This window comes from Protopterus annectens, chromosome 10.part0 (assembly GCF_019279795.1).
Source record: "Protopterus annectens isolate FY-2018-M chromosome 10.part0, PAN1.0, whole genome shotgun sequence".
Taxonomy (NCBI): domain Eukaryota; kingdom Metazoa; phylum Chordata; order Ceratodontiformes; family Protopteridae; genus Protopterus; species Protopterus annectens.
Window position 1 is genome coordinate 340,801,613 of NC_056744.1, and position 21,367 is coordinate 340,822,979.

The following is a 21,367-nucleotide window of genomic DNA, read 5'->3' on the forward strand; positions in this document are numbered from 1 at the left end:
AAAATAAGATGAGGACTAAATGTGAACCAATGAAAACTGTTCTGAATTTATCTTTCATGCTGTTATATCAAGACCTGGCCACCATGCCAAGAGGGTTTTTAACCCATGATATAACAAGTTTGACCAACTGCAGCAGCACAGCAACACTGAGTTTGGGGGTAGGAGTGAGGTGCCAACACTGAATTGGGAACATCCATACCAAAAAAAAAATGTTGGAAGCCATTTAAAAATGTATATAACACTTCAACTCATAATGGAGTTTTTTGGATAAAGCTAGTAAAAGATGTTGGTCCATTATGCACCAGAAGCAATACACAGTGTGACTCATTGCTGGAAGGTCATCTCCATTTAACATTTTAAAATGCATTATTAAGCAAATGACAAGCAAGTAAACTTTGGGCACAGACATACACGTGTGACACATGGGGTTACATTTAAAGGAAAAAATCACACCTTAGAAAGTACAGTTGTGTACACTTACCATAAATGTAGATGTTCGAGTGTATTCACTGTTGCAGTCATTACATTTGGGTAATCTGCTGGCAGGTTGCCCTCAGTCGGCCTGAATAACAAAGTCTTGGGTCCTGCATTGGTTGCTGTCTCCTCTTCCATGACGTCAGGTGTATAAAACATGCAGCCGATGTCATTTTAATCAGTTTTTCTTGCTCCAGATGTCAGGTACCTCCCAAATGGGGAGCAAAAAAAAAAAAAAAAAAAAAATATATATATGATATATATATATATATATATATAATCTACCCCCTACAATATAATCCACAACACACAACCCACATCAACGACACCACATTCATACATCACAGACACGTCCAAAAACCACCGAACCACACAAATAACCGACGTAACAACACAAACCATACAAACCCCATACAAAACAAAACACATCCCCGTTCCAACACAAACACACACAACACTAGCACACCAAAATCCTTACAAGCCCACTTAAACCTTACCCTAACAAGGTCTACGCACACTTCGCACTACCCCTACCTAACCCCTAACCCTAACTCGCCCTACACGCCTATCTAAACCTAAACTCACCTAACCACCCCCTATCGCTAACCCAACTCCCTAACCTAACCCCCCTAACCCACAGAACCACCGTCACACAATTACCTCCCTGCTCTAACGTCCGTCACACACCATACACCACATGCTTTTCCCCCCCCCCCACGTCACCGGCGTGGCGTTTGTCATCCGTCGTGTCGGTGGTCTGTCTTTTCGATGTTCGAGTTCCCTGCCGGTCATCTCGTCTTCGCTTCTCTGATCTTCTGGGCTCTCGGTCTTTGTTCGATCTCGGGCATCTCAGAAGTCAGGCTCTATATATATATATATATATATATATATATATATATATATAAACTGTAAATATATAAATGCACCTTAGAAACATAAAATTTACCTTCAACTAATAGCACATACACCACAAAGGCTTCTGAGTATAGTGAAGGAAAGAAAAGGTATAGAAAGGGGGCTGGCGGGTGGGTAACCCAAACTGCAACAGTGAATACACTCGAACATCTACATTTATGGTAAGTGTACACAACTGTATTATGTTCTTCATGTTTCACTGTTGCAGTCATTACATTTGGGTAGAATCCCAAAGCTATGGATGGGAGGATGGAACTAAACAGCATTAGGAGCAGCTATAAGGCCCTGCAAGACTGCAGTGGCAAAGCCTGCCCTGCATTTAGAGAAGAGAGGTAAATGACAATGCTTTGTGGACGTATGAACTGAGCTCCAAGTAGCAGCTTCTAGAATGTCTCTGGTGGGGACCCCTCTGAGAAAAGCTGCTGAAGTACAGGCAGCCCTGGTGGAATGGGATCGGATCCCCTTGGACACAGGTTTACCATGGTGCAAGTAGCAGAAACGAATGCAATGACTTATCCACTTTTGATATAGCCTTCCCCTTTGAACCTGCAGTAAATGCTACTAGTAGTTGCTTAGAGATTTTGTCCTGTTTAAGTAGAATCTTAGTTGTCTGTGTACATCCAAGGAATGCAGAATCCGCTCCCCCTTGTTGTGCGGATTTGGGAAAAAAGTTGGCAGGTGAATGTTCTGGTTAAGAGCCACACTGGATACCACCTTAGGCATAAAAGAAGGATCCTGAGGGCCACCCTGTCCAGGTAAAAAATAATGAAAGGCTCTACCGTCATGAGAGCCTGTAGTTCTGAAACCCTTCTAGCTAAAGTGACTGCCAAAAGAAAAGCCGTCTTCCAAGAAAGAAATTTTATAGCCGCAGTAGCTGCTGGTTCTAAAAAAGGCAGGGTGAGTTTTTCCAGCACAAAATTGAGGTCCCATGCAGGAGTTGGCACTCTCCTGGGAGGCCTTAAATTGTTGGCCCCCCTGAGATACTGTTTTAGCAGTGGATGAGAAAAGAGGGGAGGCTCTGTGCTGTAATGAGCCGAGATGGCAGAGGCATGGATTTTTATTGAAGAGAAAGATAAGCCTTTGTCAAGCATCTCAGTTAAGTATTGTAAAATCTGAGGAATGTTGGGCTTTGCTGTGTCTATTCCTTGTGCTTGGTTCCAAGCACATAATCTCTTCCATTTATCAGCATAAGATTTTCTAGTACTAGGCCTTCTGGCTTCCAAAATGACATCCATCACAGGTTTACTGAGAGATGCGGTGTGAATAATTAGTTGATTAGCCATGCTGCAAGATTCAGAGTTTGGAGCTGAGCGTGCAGAATTTGATAGTTCTGCTGAGACAATAGATGAGGTGTTTGAGGCAGGTACCATGGAGGAAGGTGTGACATATTCCTTAGAAGCGGGTACCAGTGTTGACGAAGCCAATCTGGAGCAATTAGAATCATTTTTGGTTTTTCCTGTCTGACTTTTAGTAAGACCTTGGAGAGTGGAGAGTAGAGGTAGAGGGAGAAAGGCATAGACTGATAGGTTTTTCCAGCTGAAGGATAGAGCATCCACTTTCCATGCTTTTTCGTGATGAGTTCTTGTGCAGAATTTGTCCAAATTATAGTTTTGGGGAGAGGCAAATAGATCTATGTCTGGGCTTCCCCATTTCTGTGTTAACATGCTGAAGATTTGTGGATCCAGTTTCCTTTTGTGCGGGTTCATAAGATTTCTGCTTAGGTCATCTGCCAGAGTATTTTGCTTTCCTGGCAGGAATTGAGCTTGAAGATGTATTTGGTATGTCAAGGCTGTGTTCCACAAGGCCATGGCTAGTCTGCAAAGGGGGTAGAAATGGGTACCCCCCTGCTTGTTTATGTACCACATAACTGTGGTGTTGTCCGTCTTTATCAGTAGTTGTCCTGGATGAAGTAAGTCCTTGAAGGTTGTCAGAGCATTCTGAACAGCTAGCATTTCTTTCTGGTTGATATGTAGATGCAATTGGTTTGGGCTCCATTTGCCCTGAATGCATCTCCCTACCAGGTGGGCCCCCCACGCATAGTCTGATGCGTCTGTAGTTAGGGTTTGGGTGGCAGGGGGTAGAGTGAATAACAGTCCCTTGTTTTGGTGACATGTCTCTGCCCACCAAAGAAACTCCTGTTGTAGACAGGGAATGAGAGGAATCATTGTTTCCAGGCTGTGACAATGTTGACTCCATAAACATTTTAGGTACCATTGAAGTTTGCTCATATGCAGTCTCGCATATGGAATTAGTAGAATGCAGGATGCCATGAACCCCAAAGCCTGCAGAATTTGTCTTGCAGATAATTGGGTTTTTGTTGCCATTTGTTTGAAGTATGTTGTCAATTGCATTTGTTTGTCTGGAGTGAGGTAAGCCATCTGGGCAGTTGTATTCAAGCTTGCACCCAGGAATGTTATCTTTTGAGAGGGTACCAGTTGTGATTTCTTTTCATTTATGGTGTACCCTAGGCATGCTAGAAGCCTTTTTACAAACGCCAGATGTTGAAGAAGAGTGTCCTTGTCCTCTGCCTGAATGAGACAATCGTCCAGATAACGATAAATTTGAATGTTTCTTTGTCTGCAGAATGCAATTACTGGTGCCAGGCATTTTGTAAAGACCCTGGGCACAGTAGATAAGCCAAAGGGCAGTGCAGAGAATTGGTAATGCAAAAAACCTGCTTTGAAGCAGAGGTATCTTCTGCAAGATTCCCTTATTGGGATATGCAGGTATGCCTCTTTTAAGTCTAGAGTTACTAACTAGGCATTCTTGCCTAGCATAGGCAGTAGCTGCTGTAAAGTCAGCATTTTGAATTTTGGAATGTCAAGGAACATGTTCAGAATTGATAAGTCCAGTATTGGATGCCATGATTTGTCTTTTCTGGGTACCAGGAAAAGTCTTGAGAAAAATCCTTGTCCTTTTTCCTTTTCTGGTACCAGTTGAATAGCCCCCATCTTCATGAGGGACATGACTTGCTTCTGGGCCTCTGCCCACTGGTTTTGTGGCAGATCTAGCCATCCGTTTGAAACTGGCAAAGTATGGAAATGAAATCTGTACCCTGGGATACTATGTTTAATACCCACTTGTCCTGGGTAATTAAATGCCAATTTTGAGCATGAAGTGTTGCCAAAAGATAAGTGCTTGGAGATGGCAGAAGAAAGTCATTGAGACTGCTTACTGTTGTGCTTTGTTACCTCCAGATTTGGAGGTGGAGGCACCCCATTGCTTTGACCTGTAAGATCCCTGTGATTGATATCTGGAGCCTTTTGAGCACCTGGGTTTGCCCTGAGTGGCTCTGTTGGACACAGGAAAGGACCAATTCTTAGTAGGCCAGTGCCTACTGAACCTGGGTGGCTGCACTTGCAAGAAATCTTTTACAGTTTGCATAGATTTAGCTTTGTCTTCCATTTTCTTTAAAACCTCTTCTGCCTTACTAACAAACAGACTTTCATGCTGTAAAGGGGCATCCAACAGTTTAGCTTTAACATGATCAGGCAGATTTTGCTCCTTGAGCCAGGCATGCCTTCTTATCACAGATCCAGTTACGGTGGCCCTGCAAGAGGCCTCCAAGGAATCAAAACCACATTGCAAAGTATGCTTTCCAACCTGTTCTGCTGAATGCAATAAATCCTGTAACTCTATTTTCCACACAATCAGAAATCAACATCATTTTCTGTTTTAGTAAGCCCATAACATGCTGTTGATATTTAAGCATATGAAACTGGCAGTTTAAAGCTCTGATTGCCAAGGTTGCAGACGTAAAAACCTTCTTACCCCATCTATCCAGCGCCCTGGAATCTCTATCAGAAGGGGTAGGATTTTTGGCTGTAGAAGCCTTAACACCCATTGGACCTTGAGAAATAGTCTCAGGATCAGCAGCAGGATTTTTGAAAATAAATTTGTGGGAGTCAGGAACCCTGTAATATCTTAAATAATTAATAATTAATAATTACTAGGAGCCGGAGGCAGGGAATCAGGAGCCATGCTTGATTCCGAGAACACATCAACAATGTCTAATACAGGAGGTATAGCCAAAGGCCTATGCTGAAGGAGAAGGAAATCCCTAAGCCTCTTTTTTGATTCAGAGAAGTCCTGACTCTCCCAATGAAAATGTTCCCTTAAAGTATGCAAAGTTTCTCCAAAAGAATAATCCTCAGGAGGAGATGAAGATGGGATGGATTCCTCTGCATCAGAATCCTCATAAGATTGAACAGAAAATTCCTGATCAGAAGAGGAATCAGAAGAAATGGAAACCTGATCTGAAGATTCATAATCAGTGCCTTGCCTAGGCCCTTAGCGGGGTGGGGTGGGGGGGTGGGTGGGAACCCCTGATGAAGGTAATTAAATCCTCAGCCATTTTGATAATTTGTTTTTTAGGCATAGGGGCCTGAGCATGTGGCTCATGCGTCTTTTTTTTAGACACAGAAGTTGTTTTTGTCCTTGTTTTTGTTGATGGGGTCGGTTTAATATAAAAATGCTGAGGCCTTAAAACGCGCTCAGAAGCCGGTGCCTGCTCAGCGGCTCCAGACCCATCCAAGGGAGAGACATCCGCAGGTTCAATACTTTGCGAATCTCGCGGCATACCGGACTCCGAATGGGTCTTGGTAGAGGCCTGCAACTCAAAAGTAGCAGGTATCAGGGGCTGCGAAAGCACCTCGCTGAGTACCGGTGAACCGTCGTCTGGCTTAGGAGGAGCTTCATCGTCGGTTTTGGACCTCCACTGTTTGTCTCTGTCTTTTTCCTTGCATTTTTTGTGAACTCCGGTAGTCGGATTGCTAACTGACGACATTTCAGGGTAGTTAAATCTTGAACCAAAATATTTAGAAGCAAAAACATACCGACGCTTAATAGTGCGTTGGTTAAATTTAGCACAAAACCAACAGCGAGGCATGGTGTGATCAGGGCCTAGGCAAGGAATACAGTACAAATGAAAATCCTTACGAGGTATTTGCTTCCCACAAGTAATGCAATTATTAACTTTTACTGATATCAGTAAGGAGCAAGAAAAAGTTTCCCCAACGGGGTACTTAGCTTTACTTTGAAGACTTCGGTTCTGAAACTCAAAAATGAAAATTTCAGGAGTCGGACGACTGGCACTTGCGAACTGCTTCTGCTTCGGGCACCACGTGGCAAGAAAGACTGGGAAAAATGGCGTCAGCTGCATGTTTTATACCCCTGACGACCTGACGTCATGGAAGAGGAGACAGCACCCAACGCAGGACCCAAGACTTTGTTATTCAGGCCGACTGAGGGCAACCTGCCAGCAAATTACCCAAATGTAATGACTGCAACAGTGAAATACGAAGAACATCAGGAAGAATATACTGGAAAAATATATTTTTAAACTTGTTTTTCACTTCTTCATCTGCTGATAATCCTCCAGTGAGTCTCAGCTCACTCTGTTTCTTATTATATTTTAATTCTGAATACCCCAAAATGGCCATTACGGGAGCCAAGGGTATAAGCAGACATACACCATGCATACCACAGTGTACACAATTTTGGTATAACTGATTTTGTGCAATACAGTAGTCTAGAATTTAAAATAAAAATGGAGTATTTATCATGATTTTATTTTATAATGTATTAAGTTACAGATTTTTAAATGGCATTTTTTCCAGAAGCAGTCTGACTGACTGTGCTACTTGCTCAAGTCTTACATTTCAGGAGTTTTCAGTAATGAAGTGGTATGTTTCCAAAAAAAAAAAAAAGGAATATATCTTCTGGAAGCTGGCATACAATTCCAAAAATCCAGGCTATGCCTCTTATGGGGACTACCCATGTGTCTGTGTTTTCTCTGTTTCTTCCTCCAGATTTTAGATTTGGTTTTAATAAAATAATATGGCTTAGACTTGATAATGATAAATGCAACAATTTCCTATTAAGTACAATTTCAGTGTTTAGATGAGCCATGAAAGCAGGGTTAGTGCTTCATTTTAAATAAATTATCATGTTCTCTGCTGGATAAAAAACATACACAGTCCACTTACATGTTCTTCAGTATAAGAGAGGTGAACAAGCAGTCTTTGCTACTAGGGATTCAAATCTGTAGCCCTTAAAATTGCTCCTGGTTCTACTCATTCATCAGTCACTGATAGTTGCCACTTCAAACAGCTAGTAATGCCAAATTACAGTTGCCTGGATCTCCTGATACTATGACTAATTTCTGCAGTTACACACACAAAATCAAAGCCTCAAATGTCAAAAATGAGAGCAGTTACCATTTTTATGCAGTTACACAGTATAACTTATTGTCTTTTATATGAGGATTTTTCTAAAAAGTAACACTTCAGAGAATTTTCTATCAATTTACCTCAGGAACACAGTCTCAGGATGTAAAACTGTGGGCAGTGACCAACTCTGGAAAGTGTAGAATATCTGTTGCATAGCTGATGTCATACAGACGGAGACAATTTCCTTTCTGAAACTGTGAGAACTGAATAAAAAATGGTAGGACCTTCATCATCCGGGAAAGAGAAACATGGGGAAATAGAAATTAAAGGTACAGAAGGGTTTCTGAGCACCAAATAATATCTAGGTGATATACAGGTAAAAAAAAAATCTAGTTTTATTGTCCATTTCTTAAACAGGATAGAACTACAACGGAAATGCACTATTTTCAAGTTCAGCCCAGGGAATACAAAAGCAACCATAAAACAATGTCATTTAAGCCTGTGGAAAATACTGCAGAAAAAAGATTTCTAAGCTATAAAAACAAGTTATGTACTTACCATAACGTTCCATGTTTGTAGTCCATCTCGCCTACATTCTTGCTGGATGGGTTCGGAGCCGATATTCGGATCTGACTTGGCCAATACTAAAGCTCGAGAGCTTTTACTGGCTCGAGCCTAACCCCTATCCCATGGTGCCTCACGGCAATTCCCCAGATCTTGTTTGCAAGAAAGCAATAAGTACCTAATAGTTATGAAGCTATCAATACAGACAAAAACACTGTGTAACTATGTCAGGTGGACAACAACTACAAACAGGTCAGACAGCATAAGTATAGTCCACCAGATCCTCCAGGAACCAGAAGGGTGCGGAGGGAGGGATGCAAGAATGTAGGCGAGATGGACTACAAACATGGAATGTTATGGTAAGTACATAGCTTCTTTATGTTATGTAGTCCTATCTCACCGTAATTCTTGCTGGATGGGACAGCATCCTTAGCACCCTTATCCTAGGTGGCTCAAGCGAAGAGACTCTTCAGCACAGTGGACCTAAAAGGTGACCTGTCCCGGGAGGCCAAATCCAATTTGTAATGAGTGACAAAGGTATGTGGCCTTGCCAAAGTAGCTGCTGCACAAATAGTATCAATTGGGAGTCTAGAACTAAAGGCACATGAAGTTGATACTGCTCTTGTAGAGTGGCCTTTTACTTTGTTAGGTAACAGCCAGCAGTCTGATAAGCAAAGGAAATGCAATCTGAAAGCCATTTTGAAAGGGTAACCTTAGAAACAGGCAAGCCTTTATTTTTGTCCGAAAAGGAAACAAATAATTGATCTGATTTTCTAAATTCTTTAGTCCTGTGTAGGCAAAAAGTACAGTTGTGTACACTTACCATAAATGTTGATGTTCGAGTGTATTCACTGTTGCAGTCATCACATTTGGGTTATCTGCTTGCAGTAGCCCTCAGTCAGCCTGATTAACAAAGTCTTGGGTCCTGCGTCGGTTGCTGTCCCTTTTTCCATGATGTCAAGTTGTCTGGGCTATAAAACATGCAGCCAACGCCATTACATCAGTTTTTCTTGCCCCAGATGTCAGGTGCTCCCCTAATGAGGAGCAATTAAATCTATAAATATACAAGGTTATACCTCCAACAAAAAAGCAAATACACCAAAAAGCTTTTGAGCATAGTAAAGTAGAGCAGAGGTATAGCCAAAAGAAGAAAGGGGGCTGGAGGGAGGGTAACCAGGACTGCAACAGTGAAGACACTCGAACATCTACATTTATGGTAAGTGTACACGACTGTACTATGTTCTTCGTATTTCACTGTTGCAGTCATCACATTTAGGTGGATTCCCAAAGCTAAGGATGGGAGGAGGAATTTAGATAGCATTAGGACCAGCTATAAGGCCCTGCAAGACTGCAGTGGCAAAGCCAGCTATGGATTTAGAGAAAATTGGCAGATGGTAATGCTTGGTGAAAGTATGTACTGAACTCCAGGTAGCAGCTTCTAGGATGTCCCTGGTAGAGACAGCATTGAGAAAGGCTGTAGAGGTAGATGCAGCCCTGGTTTAGTGGGGTCTGAGCCCCTGGGGGATAGGTTTTCCATGGTGCTTGTAGCAGAAATTAATGCAATGGCCTATCTATTTGGAAATAGCTTGCTTTGAAATAGCCTTCCCCTCTGCCCCTGCAGCAAATGTCACCAGCAGTTGGTCAGATTTCCTTTGACGTTTAGTCCTGTCCAAGTAGAATGTAAGTTGTCTGTGCATGTCTAAGGAGTGCAGTATCCTTTCCCCTTTGTTCTGTGGGTTAGGAAAGAAGGTTGGCAAATGAAAGGATTGATTAAGGGCCACATTGGATACCACCTTGGGCATGAAGGTGGGATTGGTCCTGAGGGACACCCTGTCCACATGAAAGATGATGAAAGGCTCCACTGCAATGAGGGCCTGTAATTCAGATACCCTTCTTGCTGAAGTGATTGCTAAAAGGAAAGCTGTTTTCCAAGAGAGGAATTTTAAATACACAGTGGCAGCTGGCTTGAAAGGAGAAAGGGTGAACTTTTCCAATACAAAGTTAAGGTCCCAGGCTGGAGTTGAGGCTCTCCTGGGTGGTTGTAGATTTTTGGCTTCTCTGAGGAACTGCTTAAAGCAGTGGATGAGAGAAGAGGGAAAGTTCTGTGTTATAATGAGCTGAAATGGGTGAGGCGTGAATTTCGATGGAGGAGGAAGTCAGGCCCTTGTGAAGCATCTCAGTTAAGTACTGTAAAATCTGAGGTAAATTGGGCACTGCTGTGTTCATCCCTTGAGATTGGTTTCAGACACAGAATATTTTCCATTTTTCAGCATAAGACTTTCTAGTACTAGGCCTCCTTGCCTCTAAAAGGATACCCATCACTGGTTTACTCAGGGATGGTAAAGGAGAGATTAGGTAATTAGCCAGGCTGCTAGGTTCAGTGTATGAAGCTGAGGGTGCAGAATCTGTTTCTCCTGCTGAGACAATAGGGTAGGAGTCTGAGGCAGGTGCCATGGGGCCAACAGTGACACACTGCGCAAAAGGGGGTACCAGTGTTGCGTGGCCAGTCTAGTACAATCAAAATCGTCCTTGGTTTGTCTTGTTTGATCTTTAGTAGTACTTTGGAGAGCAGAGGCAGAGGAGGAAAGGCATAAACTGATAGGTTTTTCCAGCTGAAAGTCAGAGCATCCACTTTCCAAGCTTGTTTGTGGGGAGTCCTTGTGCAAAATTTGTCCAATTGATAGTTGTGGGGGGGAGGCAAACAGGTCTATATCTGGGCGCCCCCATTTGCTTGTCAACATGTTGAAAATCCTTGGTTCCAGCTTCCACTCGTGTGGTGTGGGTCCATGAGGTTTCTGCTTAGTTCGTCTGCAGTGTATTTAGTTTTCCTGGCAGGAATTGAGCTTGTAAATGCACTTGGTAGCTCAGGGCTGTGTTTCACAATGCCATGGCTAATCTGCATAGGGGCTAAGAATGTGTACCCCCTTGCTTGTTTGTGTACCACATAACAGTGGTGTTGTCCGTCTTTACCATTAATTGTCCTGGATGAATGGACCTAGGCGGCCTGTCTCTGTTTTTATCTTTGTATTTGTTTGGAATTCCGGTAGTCGGATGGCTAACCTACAACATTTCTGGATAATTAAACCGAGAACCGATATATTTAGAGGCGAAAATATATTGACGACAGATAGTGCATTGATTAAATAAAGCACAAAACCAACAGCAAGATACGTTGTGATCAGTGCCTAGGCAAGGAATACAGTACGAATGAAAATCTTTGTGAGGTACTTTCTTTCCACAAGAAATGCAATTATTAACTTTTACTGATATCAGTAAGGAGCAAGAAAAAGTTTCCCCAATGGGGTACTTAGATTTAGTTGAAGACTTCGGTTCTGAAACTCGAAAATGAAAATTTCAGGAGTCGGCTGACTGGCACTTGCGAACTGCTTCTGCTTCGGGCACTGCACGGCAAGAAAGACTGATGTAATGGGACTGGCTGCATGTTTTATACCCCTGATGACCTGACGTCATGGAAGAAGGGACAGCATCCGACGTAGGACCCAAGACTTTGTTAATCAGGCCAACTGAGGGCTACGGCAAGCAGATAACCCAAACGTGATGACTGCAACAGTGAAATATGAAGAACATCCTTAGAATTCTGTGGACGTCTAATTGGTGTAGCCTGTATTCAGATTTATTAGAATGATTTGGAAAAAACACAGGAAGCTCAATGGTAGTGTTAAGATTATGTTCTGAACATACCTTGGGAAGAAAGGAAGGGTTAGTCCTAAGTGAGACTCTATCCTTGTGAAAAACAATGTAAGGAGGTCGAATAGAAAGAGCTTGCAATTCTGAGACTCTCCTAGCAGAGGTTATGGCTACTAAGAATAGTGTTTTCCAAGATAATAATTTCAGATCTGATGAAGAAGAGGGCTCTCAAAGGGTGAAGAAATTAAGGATGTGAGAACTAAGTTTAGGTCCCAGGGTTCTGGTGGCCGTTTGATTGGAGGCCTGAGAAGGAGAACTCCCTTCAAAAAGGTTTTGCACAAAGAGTGGGACATGATGGGATTTCCCATGAAGCCAAAATGATAATTAGAGATGGCAGCTAACTGAACTCTAACTGTAGTGGCTGCAGCTCCTTCATGAAAGACGGATGCAAGAAAGGACAAAACAGATTTTACAGGAGCTGTATAGGGATGTAAGCCTTGGTTTACAGCCCAAATAGAGAACCTTTTCCATTTGCTGGAGTATAACTTCCTAAGGAGGGCTTGTGGGAGGAAATGAGAATGTGTTTGACTGACGGTGAGAGGGAAACGTATCTGGCTATTCGTGGAACTGGAGCAGCCATGCTGTCAATTTTAGGGTGTGGATGGTTGGATGGAACTGCCCCGACTGATAAATCAGGAGGTCTGGAGATGGTTCCAGAATCCACGGTTCATCCAACAGGCAGGGCCACAGGAAGGGAAACCAGATTTGACGAGGCCAGTAAGAAGCAATGAGGATCAGGGTACTCCTCAACTGTTTCCCTTTCTGTATTACCTTTGAAATGAGAGGAAAAGGTGGGAAGGCATAAAGGAGTCCCAGGGGCCAATCGTGGACTACAGCATCCCTGGGTTACATCCCCATATGGGGAATTAGGGCTAAGTAGCTACTGCATTTGGTGTTCAGATGTGTGGTGAATAGGTCGCAGCAAGGCTGGCCCCATCAGTGAAAGATCTCTTTCACAACTTCTGCATTCAGGGGACACTCGTGAGGCATGAGGATTGCTCGACTGAGTTTGTCTGCTATCACACTGGACTTCCCCGGGATGTGTATGGCTACCAGAAAGCGCTGAGTGTCCATCGCCCATTTCCAAACTCTTAAAGCCTCTCTGCAAAGCGGATAACATTTGGTTCCCCCTTGCTTGTTTATGTACCACACGATAGACATATTATCTGACTGAATCGCAATTGTCCCGGTGGGAAGAGAACTGTGTGTCTGTGGTCAAAACTGCATTTTCTTGAGGGGGAACAACTGGACGACCTAAGAGAAGTTGATCCGTATGCAACAACCATGTCAGATCCTTCTTGCAGGTGTTTTGTGATGAGAATCTGATGAGACAGGGGAAGATCCTGCATTGACCATTGGGCAAATAGTAGCCACTGAAGTACTCTCATGTGCAGACAGGCTAGAGGAACTAATAGAATGGAGGAAGCCATAGTCCTTGGGACTTGAAGGACCACCCTGGCCTGAACTTTGTGACTGTTTAGCAATGATCTGACCTGGTTGCATAATGAATCTACTCTTTCTGGTGTTAGTCTTGCTGACATGGTGGTTGAGTCTATTTCGGAGCCTAAGAATACAATGTGCTGCGATGGAGATAAGGCTAATTTTTTTAGGTTGACTGTGATGCCTAAACTGGCGCACAAGGATAGAGTCTCGTCTCTGGTTCTGATCAGTTGATGCTTGGTGGTAGCAGTGAGGAGCCAGTCATCTAGGTATGGAAATACCTGGAATTCTTGACGTCTCAGGTGAGCCGTTACCACTGCCATGCATTTGGTGAATACTCTGGGGGCTGTAGTGAGGCCAGAAGGCTGTGTTCGAAACTGAAAATGACTGGCTCCCAGCCAAATGCGTAAGTGTCTTCTGGAGCGCCTGTCCATTTTGATGTGGTAGTATGCGTCCTGAAGATCTACTGAGCACATCCAATTGTCTTTCCTGATAAAGGGAAATACTGACTGCAGGGTGATCATTCAGAACTTCGATTTCTTTACGGAATTGTTGAGTTTGCAGAGATCTAAAACTGATCTCCTGTCCCCTGTCTTTTTTGGAACTAAAAAGAATCGTGAGTTAAGTTCTAGATCCTATTTACTCTGTGGGGACTTCTTGTATGACTTTTTTGCAGCAAAGAGATGACCTCTGATGTTGCACGGTCTAGTCGAATGGGTGGCACGTCTGGATGAGACTGGTTTACCGGGGGATCGGAAGCAAAGAGATTCAGGTAACCTCTGGATATTATGGTTTGTACCCAACAGTCTTGTGAAATGTTTTGCCAGGCACTTGGGTACAGCGATAGACGACTCACGACTGCCAACAGAGACGGACAGTCAGGCAACCCCTCAAAGGCGATGGAAGGGATGATCAGAGAAGGTTTCTCTATCTCCCTGGTGTTGCGGACCTCCTCTGCCGTGAGGACAGCATCTTCCATTATATCCTCCCCCCCTCTGCCTCTAGGGGAGGCATGACCTTGTGCCTGAGGGAAACCTTTTTGGGATTTACGAAATCACATTTTCCCTCCTGCATGACCCTTGGGATAGGGTCTAGAAGGAAGGGAGAAATGGACTCCGACAGCAGATAAGGTTTTCCCTTCTTGCTAGCACCTGGTCAAGGTCTCTTTCACCTGAGGTCCAATAAGAGATGAACCATCAAAGGGGATGTTGGTAAAGGAAGACAAAGGATTCCGTGAAGTTACAAAGACGCATCCAAGAAGGTCTCCTCAGAGAGATTCCTGCTGCGGCTGCCCTACTCGCTACGTCTGCTGCATAGGAAATCAGCCTCAAGGAGGAGTTAGCTATTGATGTAAGGGTGGAAAGCTGCGCAGAAACTTTATCCATGGATCTCAGAGCTACTGAATCCTGAATGGTATCTCCCAGCTCCTTCAGGAGATCCCTCTGAAGATGAGTGAAATGGGTAAGGTAGTTCAGCGATCTTAAGGTATATGACGCTGAAGAGAATGTACGTTTTCCATACTTATCCATCATCCTGCACTCCTTGTTAGGAGGATGGATGCTGGAAGATGTCTCAGACAACTTCTTCTTAATGGCCGCTGCTACCACCATAGCATCAACAGGAACCCCTTTGGAAAGAAAGGACTTATCTTCTGGTGCAGTCATAAATTTGTTTGGCCTCCTCGGGACAGGCTCCATTGTGTCTGGGGAGGTCCAGGCTTTCCGTGATATGACCCCCAAGAGCTGGTCATAAGGCGGTGTCACCCAGGAGGTGGAAGGTCGGTAACCAAAGGCCTCAAGATACACTGATTCATCCTCAGTAGGGTTAGAAGTCTTCCAATCACCCCTCTAAGGATTTCCAGGATATCAGAAAAGGAGAATTCCTCAGAGGGGGATCTAGGGGACCCTTCCGATTCCTCCAAATCAGTGTCCGATGTGACAGACTCAGGTGAGTCAACATGCTTCCTCTTACAAAGACTCTTCCGAGGGAGGTCTCCAGTGGGATATTCTGGGGAGGTCTCGGAAGAGGGGGCACCTCCAATAGGGGCTGCTTGAGTCTCTGGTTCCCTACACTGTGGAGGTGGCAGGGGTGAAGCGGTTGCTGCCGGCTGCTGGTGGGACATCGGTTCCAAGGGTATGGCTTTTGCAGAGGATAAAGCCTTCTCTACTGCTTCGAAGGCCCCCCCCCGCTCCGAAGAAGACCTCCACTCCGAGGAGACGGATGGTCAGCTCCGAGTAAGAGGGAATGGCTCCGATGCAGATGTGGGAACCGAGCTGAATTGAGCCAAAGTACCAAGAGGGAGAGTCGGTTCCGAAGAAAACACAGGTTGACTATCCCCTCGGAGTAGACTCTCAGATCCCTCTGCTCCTGAATGAGCTGCTGAGGATAGAGTTATCGGTTCCAAGAAAGCAAGAAGAATCCTCGGAACCGAAGGACCCAACATTGAGGAACCTGAAGTGATTGGCTCCAAGAGCGAAGCAGTCGGAGGAGGAGCAGTGAATTGCAAAAGGGTCGACTCCGAAGCCTTTTGGTCCGGAGGGGCCAATTTTCTAGCCACAACAGGGTCAGAAAGCAACCTCTTTCTCCACCCGCTCAATGTCCTCATCTGAGAGTGTCCTGGAGGATTGGGTGGAGACAGAAGGAGATCTTCTCCTCTCCAAAATAGGAAATCTCAAGGTAGGTGAGACAGGGTCAATGTCAGGTAACTGTCTCGGCACCGAAGAGACTGATGGCACCGAGACAGAAGAAACGGAATCGGACCCAGAACTCCTTGGCTCTGTCACTTTGGACTTTTTCGACTGTTTCAAAGCTGGAGCCGAAGATTTTCATTTAGTAGTCTTAGGAGCTGTCTGACCAAGTTCCAGCTGTTCCTGGAAGGAACTAGTCATGAGACCTTTATCTATCAGTTTGCGTTTCTTCTCGTTCAAAACCCTGGTACTGAAGGCATGTCAAAAGGTACAGGGCTCTTGTAAGTGGGCTTCACCTAAGCAGTACACACAGCTAGTGTGACCATCTGTCAAAGACATTTTCTGTGAACATTTATCACATTTTTTAAACCCCGAAGGGCGATGGTCCTTGTGTTCTCTGTCCTTATCCTTAGACATGCTAACAAGAACAACTAATAAAGCTACCTAGAAAAGATAGACACCAACACTAACTATACTAACAGTACTATCTACTGAGGTAAAAATACCAACAACAGTAAAGATAGAAAAAGGAAAGATTCTATATTTTATTTATTTATTTATTTATTTATTTTTGAAGAAACACGCAGGGAGGAAAGGCCCTCTAACTTAAAAGGGCAACTATGGCCCTCTAACTGAAACATGCCGTACAATCCTATGGGTGGAAAACAGGGGTCAAATACTCAGTACAATCACGCAATAAAGCTACTAACAACAAGAAGTAAAAGATGAAGAAAAAGGTGATGAAAAAACAAGATTTAGTAAATAAATCTTCTGCTTAGCCAACGAGCCGGTAAGGAGACAACCTCGTAGCTTTCGCGGCAAATGAGATCTGGGTAATTGCAGTGAGGCACCATGGGATAGGGGTTAGCCTCGAGCCAGTAAAAGCTCTCGAGCTTTAGTATCAGTCGAGTCAGAGGCAAATATCGTCTTCGAACCCATCCAGCAAGAATTGCGGCGAGATAGGACTACATAACATTACATGTTTAGCATGTGTTAAACAGAACACACACGGTTAAATATGACAGCTAATGTCGCCTACAGGACAGAAGGATTATACGGAGTGAGAAGTTACAGAATCAGGGTTGTGGAATAGTATGTAAGATATACTCAGCTAGGATCACTTGTTTGTGTGTTTCAATAAGGGATATTCCATTTTTAACTGTGGACTACCTACTATTTTCTATTTTATTATTCTGTAGTATGTATTTTACAGTTCGGTTTTTATTAGTGAACTAGGTGCATAACATAATTCAAGGAGTGAACTTCACACCCTCCATACTATGAAGTGTCTTCTTGGTGTATGTACAATATATACAATATGGATGTAAATGGGGGGGTATAAAGAGGGAGAGTGTGGGAACAGTATAAAGTCTATTAGAATTATGTTACGGCACCTTTCTTACAGCAAGTACAGGTGGGTTGTTTATGGAAAAAAATAATTTAGCCGAGTATGGAATTCCTGGTTTGTGCAGGGTGAATGGACATTAAGTGAGAAAGAAAAATAACACTGGGATAAGGCTAGCTAGAGTTCAGAATGGAGTTTTCCCTCAACTTGTCAGACTACCTCCAACACTGCACAGTATCACTCACATGAGCACAGCTACTTGTACGTACTCACTTTGTCACTACTAAACCCTAAACTTGTGGTCTTGGAAGTCAGCAATATTATTACCTTCCACTGAAATAACCCACTCAAATAAATGCTTATTAGATGACCTTAACTGTACTGAATTATGTTTTCTCTACTGTGCTGGCCTCTGTTTGCAGAAGACTAAGCCCTGTTAAGTCCAGAAATTAAACTATAAAAAGATGCTGGTATCACATTTTGGGAGCCACTTCACCTACTTAAAAAAATGCTTAAGAAATCAGGGAAACATTTTTATGCTAGTTCTATACAAGTTCCCCTAAGAAAGCAAAGGGTTATCTGACTGTACCTTTTAGGTCTAGATTAGCATAATGTATGAAGTATAATCTATACATTTATTTCACTTGCTTATGTTATTAACTATACTAAGCTTCAAAATGCTCTGAAAATCAACTGTAAATTCAGTATTATCTTAAAACACATTCTAAACAACAAATACAATGAACTGTTATCTGTACTTGCTCCTTCACTGGCTTGGGTCTTGGTTAAAAGGGGGCTGTGGACCAGCACACCGACACTATGAACTGACACCTACATAGATAAAACTGATAACTTATTATTGGTAAGTGTTATCTTGAAAATAAATAACTCAATCACTGACTGGAAACATTAACTAAAAATAAAAAAAGTTATGTACTCACCATAACGTTCCATCTGTGTTGTCTATCTTCGTTCATTCATAACGAATGGGACTTGGTTCTGATCCTTGGAACCGGCTTGGCCATTATACAGCTTGTGCCGGACAAAAAACTCTCGAGCAATGACTCTAACCATAATGTCCCTCTCTCCATTATCTCAGATCGAGTTTGCAAACCATAGCAAGAGTGTACACAGAAACTGTAAGCAGAAGCACTGTCCAAGGTAAAAACCCTATGAAAACACAGGACAAGGGTTCGATCCCCTAGGAAATCTACAAGAGGGGGAAGGTGGGTGGGATGTCAATAATGAACGAAGACCGACAACACAGACAGAACGTTATGGTGAGTACATAACTTCTTTATCTGATGTTGTCAATCTTTGTTCATTCTTGAAGAATGGGACCGAGTCCCCAGCTACTTAGTTCCTGTTTGGTCTTATGGAAGGATATTCCTGAGAAACAGAGCCAAAGGGATGCTCTTCCCCTGGAGACCATATCCAATTAGTAATGAGTGATAAAGGTATGAGGCGTAGCCCAAGTTGCAGCTATGCATATTTTCTCCATGGAAGCTTTTGAATGAAAAACAGCTGATGTGGCAATTGATCTGGTTGAATGCGCTCTTATAGGCACAGGTAACTTTTGGTTGTTATGCCCATAAATGAAAGTAACACAATCTCTCAGCCATCTAGATAAAGTCACTTTTGAGCCACCTTTTCCAACCATTGGGTCACAAAAGGAAATAAACAATTGATATGATTTCCTGAACTCTTTAGTCCTGTCAAGGTAAAAACATAGTTGACTATGAACGTCCAGGAAATGCAAGCAATATTCACCTTTAACCAACCAAAAAAAACAGCACTCATTAAACAAAACCAAAAAGACTGAAGGCAAAAGAGAAGGCCTTCATTGTTTCAATATTCATCTTTGCTGGAAAACTTGGGGAAGAAAACTGGTAACTCAATAGTTTGACTTAATATTTGATTTGGAGACCACCTTAGGAAGAAAGGAAGGGTTAGTTCTCAACGACACCCTGTCTTTATTATGAAAAATAACATACAGGGGTTTCGCATTTAAGTATCTTTGCTGTTTTTTTTACTTGAAATACCTTCTCTAGCTTACCCTAAACAAGCCTAAACTGTTTTTTTAGCTGTTTGCTGCATTATTTAATATCTGCACTTAAAGTTACATTTTAGTCGAATTTGATCGAAAGTTTGTTTGTTTGTTTAATTTAACTGTTGAGGCTGCCCACTAAAGTGTGCTAGCCTGTGTAACTGATTTATTACTGTTTCTGCATTTTCTGTGTGTTTCTATCTAAAAACAAAAAAATAATCCTTGTTTGCCCTCCTCTCCTTGACTAGTTTAGACCAGTTTACAGGCTTTGCTGTATTCTGGGCTGTGGTGTAGTTCCTGTGTTGTCCATTACCTTACTTGGATAGAGGGAAGTTTCTTTGCTCACCAGTGGGAGTGGGGAGCCTTGAGCAGCCTACCTGTCCCTGTAGGAAGTGACCTCAGCACAAGAGCTGTAGTAATTGGTTGTTTTGGACCATTTCTAGCTCTTTTGAAGTTCCCTGTTTAAAATCCGCGTTTGTGCGGCTTTGCACAATTGTGCGCATAGCGCAGCGCCGGTTAAACATCTTCTGGCTCTGCCAAGTCTGCTCTTCAAATTTTCCCTTAAGGAAGCTCTACTCTTAGTATAATCAGACTACTCGCTATATTATAAGCCTAGCACTTGTTCTCAAAACTTCTCTACTAAGTAAGCACTCTCATACTAAGTAAGCACTACATCCACCTACCACCCCTGTGAATATCCACTTCCCTTAAAGGCAAAGCACTCCCTTATACTGTTCTAGCATGTCAAGTGGTAGATTACTGGCATCCTCTCCAGTTCAGCTGGTTAATCTGGGTATCTCGAGACAATGCTACAATTGTCTCATGTACACAGACAACCCTCTCCTCCTCCCAACAAACACAAATACATGTGAGAGATGCAACTATATAGCCAAAATGGAGGCTGAACTCTCTCAACTCAGGGCTGGCATGACCAGACAGGAGGAGATGGTAACCACACACACACAACAAACCAAGTCCCACATAGACCTACCACAACTGCAAACCAAACACATAAAAACACAAAGACATACTCGGAGGCTCTAATAAAAAACTTTCCAAAACAACAGAGGCTCCCAAAGCAGACATCCAAAAATCCACCACCTCAAAACAAAACACATGCAACACATACTTCAATAAATCAGTGTGTCAATCAATCACAGCCCTTAAGGCCAAACACCATGCCTGATACACTAGTAATAGGTGACTCTATAGTCAGACACACTGATGTCCCGCTTACCAGGCTGAACAAGGAGAAGGTGACTGTGAGCTGCCTATCGGGAGCTAGGATCCGCCACATAACACACGCACTCAGGTCACTCCAAAGCAAGTACAAATATGACTCCGTCATTGTTCATGCTGGCGTGAATGACCTGAGACGTACCTCCCTGGACTACATGAAAAGAGACATAGAGGAGCTCTCTGATTATGTAGCCCAGGCTGGTATGACCCTGACCCTGAGCAGCATCTTGCCCTCACCAAGAATGATGCCACAATACAAAGACAAGATGATCAGCTTTAATAATTGGCTCAAGTACTGGTGTCATTCTAAGGGGATCCAATGTCTGTCTGCCTGGGATGACATGTTGGACAAGCCACGCTGCTTCAAGGGATGGCTTACACCTGTCACCACTGGGCTTCGGGATATTGGCTAAGGCTCTTGCCACCCCCATAGTGCCTTTTTAGGCATGGCTCAAAAGATGAACCCTCCTCCTTAGAAAACAAAATGGAAAAAACTAAGGGTAATGCTGCTCAACGCCAGAAGTCTAAATCTCAAGATGCAGGCACTCGATGCACTCCTCAGTATGGAGAACATCGACGTCTGTGCAGTAACTGAAACCTGGTTCAAGGCTCCTGAGAGCACCCCAGCGCTACCAGGCTATACCTCGTATCATGCTTTTCGCCCCAAAACCGGGGCCGGACCACAAAGGGAGGGGGAGTGTCCATATTCATCAAGGACACCCACACCTCCATGTTAGTAGCAACACATGAAGCATCGGAGACCATACAGGTGCAACTA

The 21,367-nt window shown here is 43.3% G+C and overlaps 1 protein-coding gene across 3 annotated transcripts in view; it reads right to left on the reverse strand.

Moving 5' to 3' along the window:
- LOC122813109 (quinone oxidoreductase-like protein 2) overlaps positions 1–21,367 on the reverse strand; it is a 666,821-nt gene that overhangs the window by 354,804 nt on the left and 290,650 nt on the right. The window lies entirely within an intron of this gene.